Raw genomic sequence first — 12,148 nt, forward strand, 5'->3', positions numbered from 1 at the left:
TCCTGTTGGATGAAATGTGTTTTGATTTGCGTCAGCAATGGGTTTGGTCTTGCCTATGGAATTGTCATTGTGATTCAATGGTGTGATCTGATTCACCGTCACTATGAAACGTTGAAGTTATGTGACTTTGCAAAACATCAGGAAATCTTTGACCATGTTGCTTTCCTTTTAGAAGAGTAGATGCTTACTACATGAATGACATGTCCCGGAACTTTAATGGCTGGCTGTGAGAACTTATTTTTCATTGAAAGTTAGTCTTGGCTTCTTGCATTGGAATGTAATCTCCGTCTATCAGTGTGCTCTGATATAGTGGAACGTCAATAAAGAATGCCATTCCAATGACACATAACTCCCTGTACTTCAAGGATGTTCATTATGGTTCTTTGAAAACTTTCTGGTGCTGATGTAATACTAAGGAGCAATTGATTAAAGCTATATGCTGTAAACAGTGTCAGGAATGTTGTCGGTATTTTGAATCCTGTGGCTGGATAAAGGTACTCATGTCCCTGATTCAGGGTAGGGCATTTACACTGAGATGAAGAGAAATTTATTCCAGAAATTTCACCCAGAGAATGGGAGCCTGAGGAATCCTCAGGCACAGAAAGCAGTTGAGGCCAAAACGTTGAATGTTTTCAAGGAGGAGTGGAGTTATAGGTCTTAGAGCTGAAGGGATCAAAGGGTACGGGGGGAAAAGTGGGAACGGGGGGAAAAGTGGGAACGGGGGGAAAAGTGGGAACGGGGGGAAAAGTGGGAACGGGGGGAAAAGTGGGAACGGGGGGAAAAGTGGGAACGGGGGACTGGGCTGGATGATCAGGCATGATCATATTCAATGGTGAAACAGACTCAAAAGACTGAATGATCTACTCTTGCTCCTACTCTCCACATTTAATAATAGGAGAAGTGATGAGAATTGATGAGTTTTGAGAAGATTTATAGCTCAGGTTGAGGTTTTGGATGTCTCAACAACAAACCCAAATAAGCAGACAAAACACATCCAGAAACCCTAGCCACTCTCCCCTACATCAAAGACATCTTGGAAATGACTGCCAGACTACTCAGACCCCTTGGCATCACGGTAGCCCACAAACCCACCAACACACTAGAAAAGCAGCTAATGAACTTGAAAGACCCTATACAGACAATAAGCAAAACTAATGTTGTTATTTACAAAATAACCATGCAAGGACTGTAACAAACACTATATTAGACAAAACGGGCAGGAAACTAGCCGCTAGGATACATGAACACCAACTAGCCATAAAAGACATGACCCTCTCTCACTAGTATTCTCACATACAGATGAGGAAGGACACCACGCATGAGAATTCCTAGAAGCATGGCATTCCAACTGGAACTCTATCAACAAACACATTGAGTTAGACCCCCATCAACCACCCCCTTAAAAAAGGAACAGAAAGTGACTTCACCACAGGAAATCACATCACCAACTCAAAGAAACCCAAACAATATAAATAAAAAGCAGGAATTTTCAGCATTGCTTCACGTGAGGTCCACTGAAGATGTTGAAAATGTGTTGCTGGAAATGCACAGCAGGTCAGGCAGCATCCAAGGGGCAGGAGAATAGACGCTTCGGGCACGAGCCCTTCTTCAGGATTCCTGAAGAAGGGCTCATGCCCGAAACATCGAATATCCTGCTCTTTGGATGCTGCCTGACCTGCTGCGCTTTTCCAGCAACACATTTTCAGCTCTGATTTCCAGCATCTGCCGTCCTCACTTTCTCCCACTGAAGATGTTACCTAGTAAGGTAACAAAACTTCTGGAAATGAACCTTTCAGCTCAGGTGAGCAAACCTACATCCAATATGTATTGATATTGAAGGCCTACAAGGCGACAGGAAGATTTCCATTACTTCAGGGACATGGGCTTTACTGGCTGGGCCAAGGGCATGATTCCGGAGATTTGGCCATAGCTGCTCATATTTTAAACACCAACATATTATTGAGATGAAAATTTTGCTGAACACACAGTCACGGTACAGATAACATTCACAAATGAAAGCTTTAAATAAAAAACTATACTGACATTATTGTACTAATAAGGAGATCAATTTTTTTTAAAACAGCTATTATAAAAGTAACAAACTCTCAATTGATAATCTTAGCTCAGCTGCTATATGGGATCCAATGCAGTAACATCTTTATATGAATGAGATTTGTGCGACAAGTTATTGAAAAGAAGAGTTATTGGAGTACTTTAAAATGCAATGCTAAAATAATTTGCCAAAAACTCAATTATAGCACTGGGTTTTTGACTATAAAGGATTTCTGGTCATAACTTGGAGAGATAGGAAATGTTTAATGTGTTCTCACTAAGGACAATTATTTTACAATCTTGGAAATACTTGAAGGTTAGCTTTGGATATTGTCTTTACTGTTTATCTTAATGCAGTACAAAAATTTGCACTTTCAATACAGAAAATCAGGGATATCAATTCTATGAGATAATTAAACTAACAATATTTTCTTTTCACACAGAATCAAGAATTGAAACCTAAAGATTTGTTTGAATTGATTTAGACATAACAAGGAAGATTTGATTTTGACATCAGTCCTTATGCTCACATCTCCACTGATACACAAAGTTGTCAAATGCTTCATGAACAGCACCTTTAGTAAGGCCATAAGTTTATTGCTCTATGGTTCTAGCTTAGTATCCAGGCAGATAATTGTGATGAGGAATTAAGAAAGCTCCTATAAAGTTTAGTAAAAGAGATACTTCCATCAACAGATACTCCAAATATTTAAATAATGTCTGTAAAATGTCTGCGATATTGATGTAAGTTCTGTTTGTACTTGTATATGAATAGAAAAACAATGCAATGGATAGGAAAATGTTCAAATTCTGACATCACTGTTTGTAGAATAATCAGTACCAGGAGCATAAACAAAATGATACCATCTTACCTGCTCAAAATGTGTAAAATTGATGCCTACACAATCTATAGAGTTCAATTTTGAAAATTATGGCACATGATCAGCTAAACATTAAATTATTATTGTTTCACTAATTGCACTTCAACAATCAGCTATGAAAGAAGTACATGCAGATCTTTCATTAAAATGGAATATTCAATTAAACATCTAGCCTGTAGTTTGCAGCAATTTGAAACTTTATCATGTACAGAATATTTTGAAAAGCAATTTGTCAAAGATTTCCAGATAATAAATCAAAACAAATGAGTATTTCAGCAGAATTTAGCAGGCTCCAACAATTTGCTCAAGATTTCAACTAATAGTTTAGATTGTAGGTTTGAACCATCTACGGTGGTGCCATCAACAGTTTGTGGCTTAGACAGCCAAAAAGGAAAAAATGGGTAAAAGGAAAGAAATGAAAATAAAGTAGCATTTAGACAAAGGATGCATTAAACAGGAAATACAAAGAAGAGAGAAAAAAAACAGCCTTTTGTGGACCTATTAAATATTCAAAAGTTTGATTCAGCACATTATAAAACAGATGAGTTGCACAAAAAAAAAGTCACTAGAGGTTCCAGATATTCATTCAAATTTTCTTCCACTAACATGTCCTCTCACCCCAACATCATTTAGAATGAAATTGTATTAAAAATTATTGAACTTGACACACTCAACCTGTCTCAAAATGTAAATCCAAATGAGGGTAAAGCAAGGTCTACCAGTTTAAAAACACGATCAAAGCTTATTGAGACTATGTATTATAGTGCTATTTTAGCTTGCTACCTCTCTAATATGGTTCATAGCATTAGCTTGAATGAACATAGATGTAACTAGATTTACAGAAAGTTTATCTATGACAAACTAAATTGGAGTATCATTCAGGAACAGAATGGTTTGAAATAAAAGACATATCAAACCATGCTGTTGAGACAGGTTTCAGTTTCCCATAACTGCAGCAAAATCTACATTGCACTAATTTTACTAATTGCTGCAAACCTTCCTTAAGTAAAAAGTAAATGCAGTTTATTTAGAATATAGAATGTTACAGCGCAGTACAGGCCCTTTGGCCCTCGATGTTGCGCCGACCTGTGAAGCTAATCTGACACCCATTTAACCTACAACGTTCCATTATTATCCATATGTAAATCCAACGTCCATTTAAATGCCCTTAACGTTGGCGAGTCTCCTACAGTTGCAGGCAGGCCGTTCCATGTCCTTACTGCTCTGAGTAAAGAAACAACCCCTGACATCTGTCCTAAATCATCACCCCTCATGTTAGCCTTCACCATCCGAGGAAAAAGGCTCTCACTGTCCACCCTATCTATCCCTCTGATTATCTTATACCTTCCTTCTACATGGATATTCAATTTAAAGTCACAAATTATTGAAGCTTTTTAAAAAAAGTTCATAATTTAACATGATCAGGAATAGCCAAATTAAATAATTTCTTTGATAAAGGATAAACTGAGTTGCGACTGAATTCTTTGTAAGTGCAGGCACTCCCTGCAGTATTGTTCATTAATGCAGATAATCTACACTCATTCACTGAAGAGAAAGTTTCCTTTTAATGTTTATAAGCCACAGTTTGCAAAATTGAACTATTTTAAGCAGCAAAGAGCTTCAAACTCAAAACTTCAGAAATATGTTTCACTGTTGAGTTGTTAAGTGTATGAAAGAATTTCTACATCAATAAAATACTTAATAAATATCCATTTACAAAATGCAAATGCATAAACAGTCTACAGAAACAATTATGTGAAGCATCAGGGCACGTAAAACGAACTCTTGTTCTTGCACATCAGCTTTTCTTTTCTGGAATATTCCGCAGGACTATGAGAACAAGCCAACTGCTACAGCTGCTGTTCACGACTGCATTAATTATAGAAGGCAACACAAAACATGCTTTGTACTTTGAAGGAGCAGCAGCCTCACAAAGATCCATTTCTCATACAGTGGGATACTGTGGGTGCATTGTCTTCACCCTGTTGAGAGAGAATGGGACATTCATGCCTGAGAAATTCCTTAGTAGAAGGTTCACCCTGTCCATTTGACTGATCAGACATATGGAATAACAAAACAACAGTTCTAATATATCTGTGCTGTCTACCACTGTAGAATTCCTGTCCTACAAATTACTCAGTAGAATAATTTTATCTATGTGCTACTCAACAGGGTCAAAACAAGCCCTGTGCCATAAATACACTTTTCTTACAGCTTTCAGATCTATGCTTCATGTATTTATAAACTGCTGAAGCAGCCACACCACCTTATTATTTTCTTCAGTACAACTAAATTTCAAAACTGTTTTTTCTGATATCAAGAACAAATGGGATGAGAAACTGTTAAAATTTTAGTTTATTTGTTTTACTATGGGCCAATTCAAACCAATGAAAATCACAACTCTGTGGAAAAGATGATTGAACAAATTAAATCCATTATTTTGGATAAGTGTAATTTTGAGGGCAAAATAATGAACCTTTGAATTCGCACGAACCTTTAAAAGTAAGTTCTGAAGGGGACCTCTTGTGGCCAGCTTCAAGTCCCACCTTCCCCAGAGGTGTGTATTAACATCTCAGAAAGGTTGATTAGGAAAAATAAGTTAATTTCTTTTTAATTAGGAGTGAGTTCTGGATCAATTTAGTGGCAAGCAGATAAGATTTTACTATGAATCCCTGCTTCATAACAATGCACACTTTCAAAGATACTCATACACAATCACAAGGGGAAAAATAAACACTTATTTTGCCAAATGTTGTCTGCTATGATTCCTGTGTTACAACAGAGATTCCACGAATAGTACGTCACTGCTTGTGATGCATTTCGGGTTGTCCTGATGATGTAAAGGGTGCTCCAATGCTTATTTTCCTTTTATTTGAAGATGTTTCCTCATACCAAATTTGCTAAACAGATGGATGGCCATTTCAGTCATTTAAAACAATGGCCACCACTTTAGTAAGGAGTACTAAAGACAGATTGAATAACATTCTTTGCTATCTTGAGGATTTAAAATATTGAAACCTAGATAACTAATAAATTCAATTAGAATACAAAACTGTTTTAGCTGCAAATTTTTATTAACCATTCCTTGAATGTGGGTGTTGCTGGCTAGGGCCAGCATTTGTTACCCATCACCAATTGACCAGAGAGTAATTTAAGAGTCAACCCCATTTCTGAGAGTCTGGAGTCACATGTAGGCCAGGCCAAGTAAGGATGGGGTTTTCTGACAAGTGGCAATGGTTTCATGGTAATTATTGGATGATCAAATAAGAATCATTGGAATTTTATTGAATTCAAATTCCACTATTTGCCATGGTGGGATTTGAACCCAGGTCCTCAGAACATACCCTGAGTTTCTGGATTAACAGGCCAGAAATAATACCACTCAGATATCACCTTCCCACACAAATGGAAATAGGAACAGGTGATGAGGGTAGAAGGTAAACAGTGAGCCATTCTCACCACTGACCTTAGCGGAGAAAGACCTGGTAATTAAAATAGATTACCCTCATCATCATTCCAAATAAAAAGTTTGCATAGTGGCAACTCGCTGGTCGATAGACAGAAGTTTGTGCAGGAGACCCCGAGCTGACATCACAGTAACAGGCAACAAAAATAACAATCCACACATTGCTAGAAGCTCTCAAGAGGGAAGAAGGAGCAAGATAGGCCTAGACATTCTTAGTGGGGCTTAATAAGAACACTTTAGCTCCTCCAGGCTCCAGAAGGAGAGCAAAATAAATGTCACTTAATTCTGGTTTCGGGACCTCTTACTGATCTTTCCTTTGTAGAAATGGAGCAGCATTGAGCTGCTCAGCATCAAGGCTGTGTCCCCTGACTACTATGTTTAAGCTCACTGCTTATCTTCCACCCTCATCACATGTTCCCCATTTCCATTTGTATGGGGAAGTGACAGCCGAGTGGTATTAGCTCTGGCCTGTTAATCCAGAAACTCAGGTAATTTTCTGAGGACCTGACCACCACAGCAAATAGTGGAATTCCAATGATTCTTATTTGATCATCCAATGATGACCATGAAACTATTGCCACCTGTCAGAAAACCCCATCTAGCTCATGAATGTCTTTTAGAGAAGGAAACATCCTTTAGAGAAATGGGTGTCACCCACTTCAGGTAGGTTAATGAAGACTTCAATGGCTACATCACAACGATGGCTTTAACTATATCAATTAGGCAAAAGGGTTAAAAATTGTCCTTGAAAATAGGAAGGAAATCATGCAATTCCAAAAGTAGGCAACCCTAGATATTTTGAATAAAAACGTTACATTCAGCATGTGAAACTATGTAAGCCTTGGTTGACTATCAGACCCTGACTGTCACATCCTGACCATAGTTGCATATTTCTGCACAATGTTCTAGAGTTTGAGCTTCAGCACCAATAAGTTCCACTTGAATCTCAATATTATTGAATATTGAGATTAGTAATAAAATCCAGATCTACTACATATGAAGTGTTTTTGATTCTTCTCTGGTAAAGGCATTTGGGAACAAATTGATTAAAAGATTTTGCTGGAAGAATTTGGTAATGAGAAGCAACATTCATCAAAACAAAAATGAGTAAATTTCTAAGATTAGTTATCTGCTGACTGGACAGAATGGTACCACTGCGTTTCTCTGATAGAAACAGCCTTGAATTAAATCGATGCAGTGACGTCAGTGGAAGGATAAAATTAATCAAGTGGTATGTTGCCTAGTGAAAATAAACTTCATATCTCATCGGCTTATAGCATTTCACACATTGATCAAAGATGAACCTTTAACTGCCTTTCATCTGCACAAAGCGGACAGAATAAAACAGAACAAAAGAATCACGATGCTGTAAATTAGAAACAAAAACAAATTGCTGGAAAAGCTCAGCAGGTCTGGCAGCATCTGTGGAGAGAAATCAGAGTTAACATTTCAGGTTTGGTAATTAAAACAGAATACATGCTGTGAATAAGACCTTCTTTTTGATTACTATTTCTGCTAAACTCTTCCTTTGCTCCTTATCCAGACAGAAGAGTTGTTTGCACGTCAGATGCTCATGATTAACACCAGTTCCTCCATCATATTGTATTGCAGACTAACCATTAAGGATTGTTTTAACATTCAGTAATCAGCTGAAGTGAAGGGACATCAGCAGTTGATAATGAAACAAAAAAATCTACCTGCCTCAAATTCACAGAGTAACTAAGTTAAACATTACAACAAAGGGACACTTTTATTTTAGATGTGTACAGTGCAGGCACCGAAAACTAGAGCAACCTGCAGCAATTGGAAGTGGCTGAATCCATGAACAAAATACCTTTAAAGAAGTGATTGCAGGTGGGGGGCATGGGGAAAGAGGAGTACTAGGGACCTAATAAAACCTAAAATGAAAGAACTGCAGATAGTGCAAATCAGAGACAAAAGCAGTAATTGCTGGAAAAGCTCAGCAGGTCTGGCAATACCTGTGGAGAGAAATCAGAGTTAGCATTTTGGGTTGAATGACCCTTTCTCAGAAGTAATAAAACTATCCCAACCCTACCCCGGTCCAGGAGTTGTCTGCTTGACCAAGCCAAGCACCATCACCCCTCCCACATAACACCGGCTTGTTCTTACAGACTTTGGCTTCTGGCCTGATGTGGTTCAGGACACAATTTAAAAATGGTATCCTGCTGTTAAACTCTGAATTTCCCAGCCTCAAGTACACCCTACCCCCAACAAATCTGACCTCCTAAAGCAGCATAAACAAATTATTCAGCTTCACAATGTCCTGATGTCTGCAATGGTGAAGATGAAAGGTCTGTTTTAGATCTGGTTTTCGGACATGCTCATGTCTAATGAGAGCTTAAACGTATTGCAGCTGGCAAGGTCCTCAAGGAAATAAATGGTGTGGAATTTTTTAAAACAAGAGTATTCCATCGTACCTGTCACTTGAAACCATAAACTGTACAACCAATTTCCCTAACCACCATTCTCACATTGAATTCCAAAGTGAGATGTTGATGGACAGTTCCTATCAATTGTGTTGCTGGTCAAAGCACAGCAGGCCAGGCAGCATCTCAGGAATAGAGAATTCGACGATTCGAGCATAAGCCCTTCATCAGGAATAAGAGAGAGAGCCAAGCAGGCTAAGATAAAAGGTAGGGAGGAGGGACTAGGGGGAGGGGCGATGGAGGTGGGATAGGTGGAAGGAGGTCAAGGTGAGGGTGATAGGCCGGAGTGGGGTGGGGGCGGAGAGGTCAGGAAGAGGATTGCAGGTTAGGAGGGCGGTGCTGAGTTGAGGGAACCGACTGAGACAAGGTGGGGGAGGGGAAATGAGGAAACTGGAGGAATCTGAATTCATACCTTGTGGTTGGAGGGTTCCCAGGCGGAAGATGAGGCGCTCTTCCTCCAGCCGTCGTGTTGTTGTGTTCTGCCGGTGGAGGAGTCCAAGGACTTGCATGTCCTCGGTGGAGTGGGAGGGAGAGTTAAAGTGTTGAGCCACTGGGTGATTGGGTTGGTTGGTTCGGGCGGCCCGGAGGTGTTCTCTGAAGCGTTCCGCAAGTAAGCGGCCTGTCTCACCAATATAGAGGAGGCCACATCGGGTGCAGCGGATGCAATAGATGACGTGTGTGGAGGTACAGGTGAACTTGGTGGATATGGAAGGATCCCTTGGGGCCTTGGAGGGAAGTGAGGAAGGAGGTGTGGGCGCAAGTTTTACATTTCCTGCGGTTGCAGGGGAAGGTGCCGGGGGTGGAGGTTGGGTTGGTGGGGGGTGTGGATCTGACGAGGGAGTCACGAAGGGAGTGGTCCTTGCGGAACGCTGATAGGGGAGGGGAGGGAAATATATCCTTGGTGGTGGGGTCCGTTTGGAGGTGGCGGAAATGGCGGCGGATGATACGTTGTATGCGGAGGTTGGTGGGGTGGTAGGTGAGAACCAGTGGGGTTCTGTCTTGATGGCGGTTGGAGGAGCGGGGCTCAAGGGCGGAGGAGATGCGGTGGAGGGCATCGTCGATCACGTCTGGGGGGAATCTGCGGTCCTTGAAGAAGGAGGCCATCTGGGCTGTGCGGTGTTGGAACTGGTCCTCCTGGGAGCAGATGCGGTGGAGACGAAGGAATTGGGAATATGGGATGGCGTTTTTACAGGGGGCAGGATGGGAGGAGTGTAGTCCAGGTAGCTGTGGGAGTCAGTCGGTTTATAATAGATGTCTGTGTTGAGTCGGTCGCCCGAGATGGAAATGGAAAGGTCTAGGAAGGGGAGGGAGGAGTCTGAGACAGCCCCACTCCTCCAACCGCCACCAAGACAGAACCCCACTGGTTCTCACCTACCACCCCACCAACCTCCGCATACAACGTATCATCCGCCGCCATTTCCGCCACCTCCAAACGGACCCCACCACCAAGGATATATTTCCCTCCCCTCCCCTATCAGCGTTCCGCAAGGACCACTCCCTTCGTGACTCCCTCGTCAGATCCACACCCCCCACCAACCCAACCTCCACCCCCGGCACCTTCCCCTGCAACCGCAGGAAATGTAAAACTTGCGCCCACATCTCCACACTCACTTCCCTCCAAGGCCCCAAGGGATCCTTCCATATCCGCCACAAGTTCACCTGTACCTCCACACACATCATCTATTGCATCCGCTGCACCCGATGTGGCCTCCTCTATATTGGTGAGACAGGTCGCTTACTTGCGGAACGTTTCAGAGAACACCTCCGGGCCGCCCGAACCAACCAACCCAATCACCCCGTGGCTCAACACTTTAACTCTCCCTCCCACTCCACCGAGGACATGCAGGTCCTTGGACTCCTCCACCGGCAGAACATAACAACACGACGGCTGGAGGAGGAGCGCCTCATCTTCCGCCTGGGAACCCTCCAACCACAAGGTATGAATTCAGATTTCTCCAGTTTCCTCATTTCCCCTCCCCCCACCTTGTCTCAGTCGGTTCCCTCAACTCAGCACCGCCCTCCTAACCTGCAATCCTCTTCCTGACCTCTCCGCCCCCACCCCACTCCGGCCTATCACCCTCACCTTGACCTCCTTCCACCTATCCCACCTCCATCGCCCCTCCCCCTAGTCCCTCCTCCCTACCTTTTATCTTAGCCTGCTTGGCTCTCTCTCTTATTCCTGATGAAGGGCTTATGCTCAAAACGTAGAATTCTCTATTCCTGAGATGCTGCCTAACCTGCTGTGCTTTGACCAGCAACACTTTTGCAGCTGTGATCTCCAGCATCTGCAGACCTCATTTTTTACTTACAGTTCCTATCAATTCTTGAGTGGAAATATTTGTTGACGTAGGGGATTAAGTACTTAATTAAACTGATTTCAAACATTTCATTTAATACCTTCTGTAAACAATGGATTGATTTTTTTTATTATTATAGAAGAGTGTTTTTTCTCCCCAATAGTAACACCATCAATAGACACAGTCAGCGCACATCCAGATCTGCGGTTATCATGATTATTAAGGGAGTTGTATAGACAGGGAAGGGGTTGATGAGTAGGGCTGGGAGCTGATATTTGCCACTCCATGTCCCAAACACCTCCATATCCCTTTATAGCCTCAAGATGACAGAGGGTATTGAGGGGCTATGGAAGACGGGTACATAGGCATAGAATAGCATGGGGATATAAAAGGAATGAGTACATTGGTATAGGCTTGGTAACAGGCTATAAGGAATCAGAGATGGGTAAATGAGCATGGGGAAGAGCCATGTTAGATCGAGAGGGAGTATAGGAAAACAAGGAGGAGTTGGCAATTCAGCCCCATGAGTCTATTCTGCTTTTTAATAGGAGCATCTCGGCTTCAGCTCCACCCTCCCGTCCTCTCTCCATGTGAGGGGTGAGGGGTAAGGGGGAGTGAACAGGAGGGATACTTCCTTTTTAAACTTTCCCTGTACTGCCGAAACCCGAAACGTCCTATATAACAGGATCGGATTTATGCTTTCATTATTAGCTGTGGTCACAGGTCCTCTTTTCTGGTTTTATGTCCAAATCCAGCTGCAGCAGATTTGTGTAGAGTTCTGGTGGGAGACCTTCAATGGAGCTGGAGAAAGGCTGCAAAGTAAATTCATGCCAAAGACCTGAGCTCCCAGGTTTCCTGTTCCTACATCAGGGGCTGCTGTTAGCCCAGCATCTGGCACTAGAACATCCTGGGCTACAGTTTTATTAGTGTGTCTGGAAAGCAGAGGACCAAGGCTGTGTAAGAATCTCTCACTGAAATATCCAACAGGCTTAAGGACTCGATAGG

The 12,148-nt window shown here is 41.9% G+C and overlaps 1 protein-coding gene across 4 annotated transcripts in view; it reads right to left on the reverse strand.

Moving 5' to 3' along the window:
• Positions 1–3,857: 3,857 nt before the first annotated feature.
• ca8 (carbonic anhydrase VIII) overlaps positions 3,858–12,148 on the reverse strand; it is a 69,147-nt gene continuing 60,856 nt past the window's right edge. For all 4 annotated transcript variants that reach the window (XM_060824085.1, XM_060824083.1, XM_060824086.1 and 1 more), the window contains exon 10: positions 3,858–4,915. The gene's annotated coding sequence lies outside the window, so the exon portion shown is untranslated. The remainder of the gene's footprint in view (positions 4,916–12,148) is intronic.

Source organism: Hemiscyllium ocellatum, chromosome 4 (assembly GCF_020745735.1).
Source record: "Hemiscyllium ocellatum isolate sHemOce1 chromosome 4, sHemOce1.pat.X.cur, whole genome shotgun sequence".
Classification (NCBI taxonomy): domain Eukaryota; kingdom Metazoa; phylum Chordata; class Chondrichthyes; order Orectolobiformes; family Hemiscylliidae; genus Hemiscyllium; species Hemiscyllium ocellatum.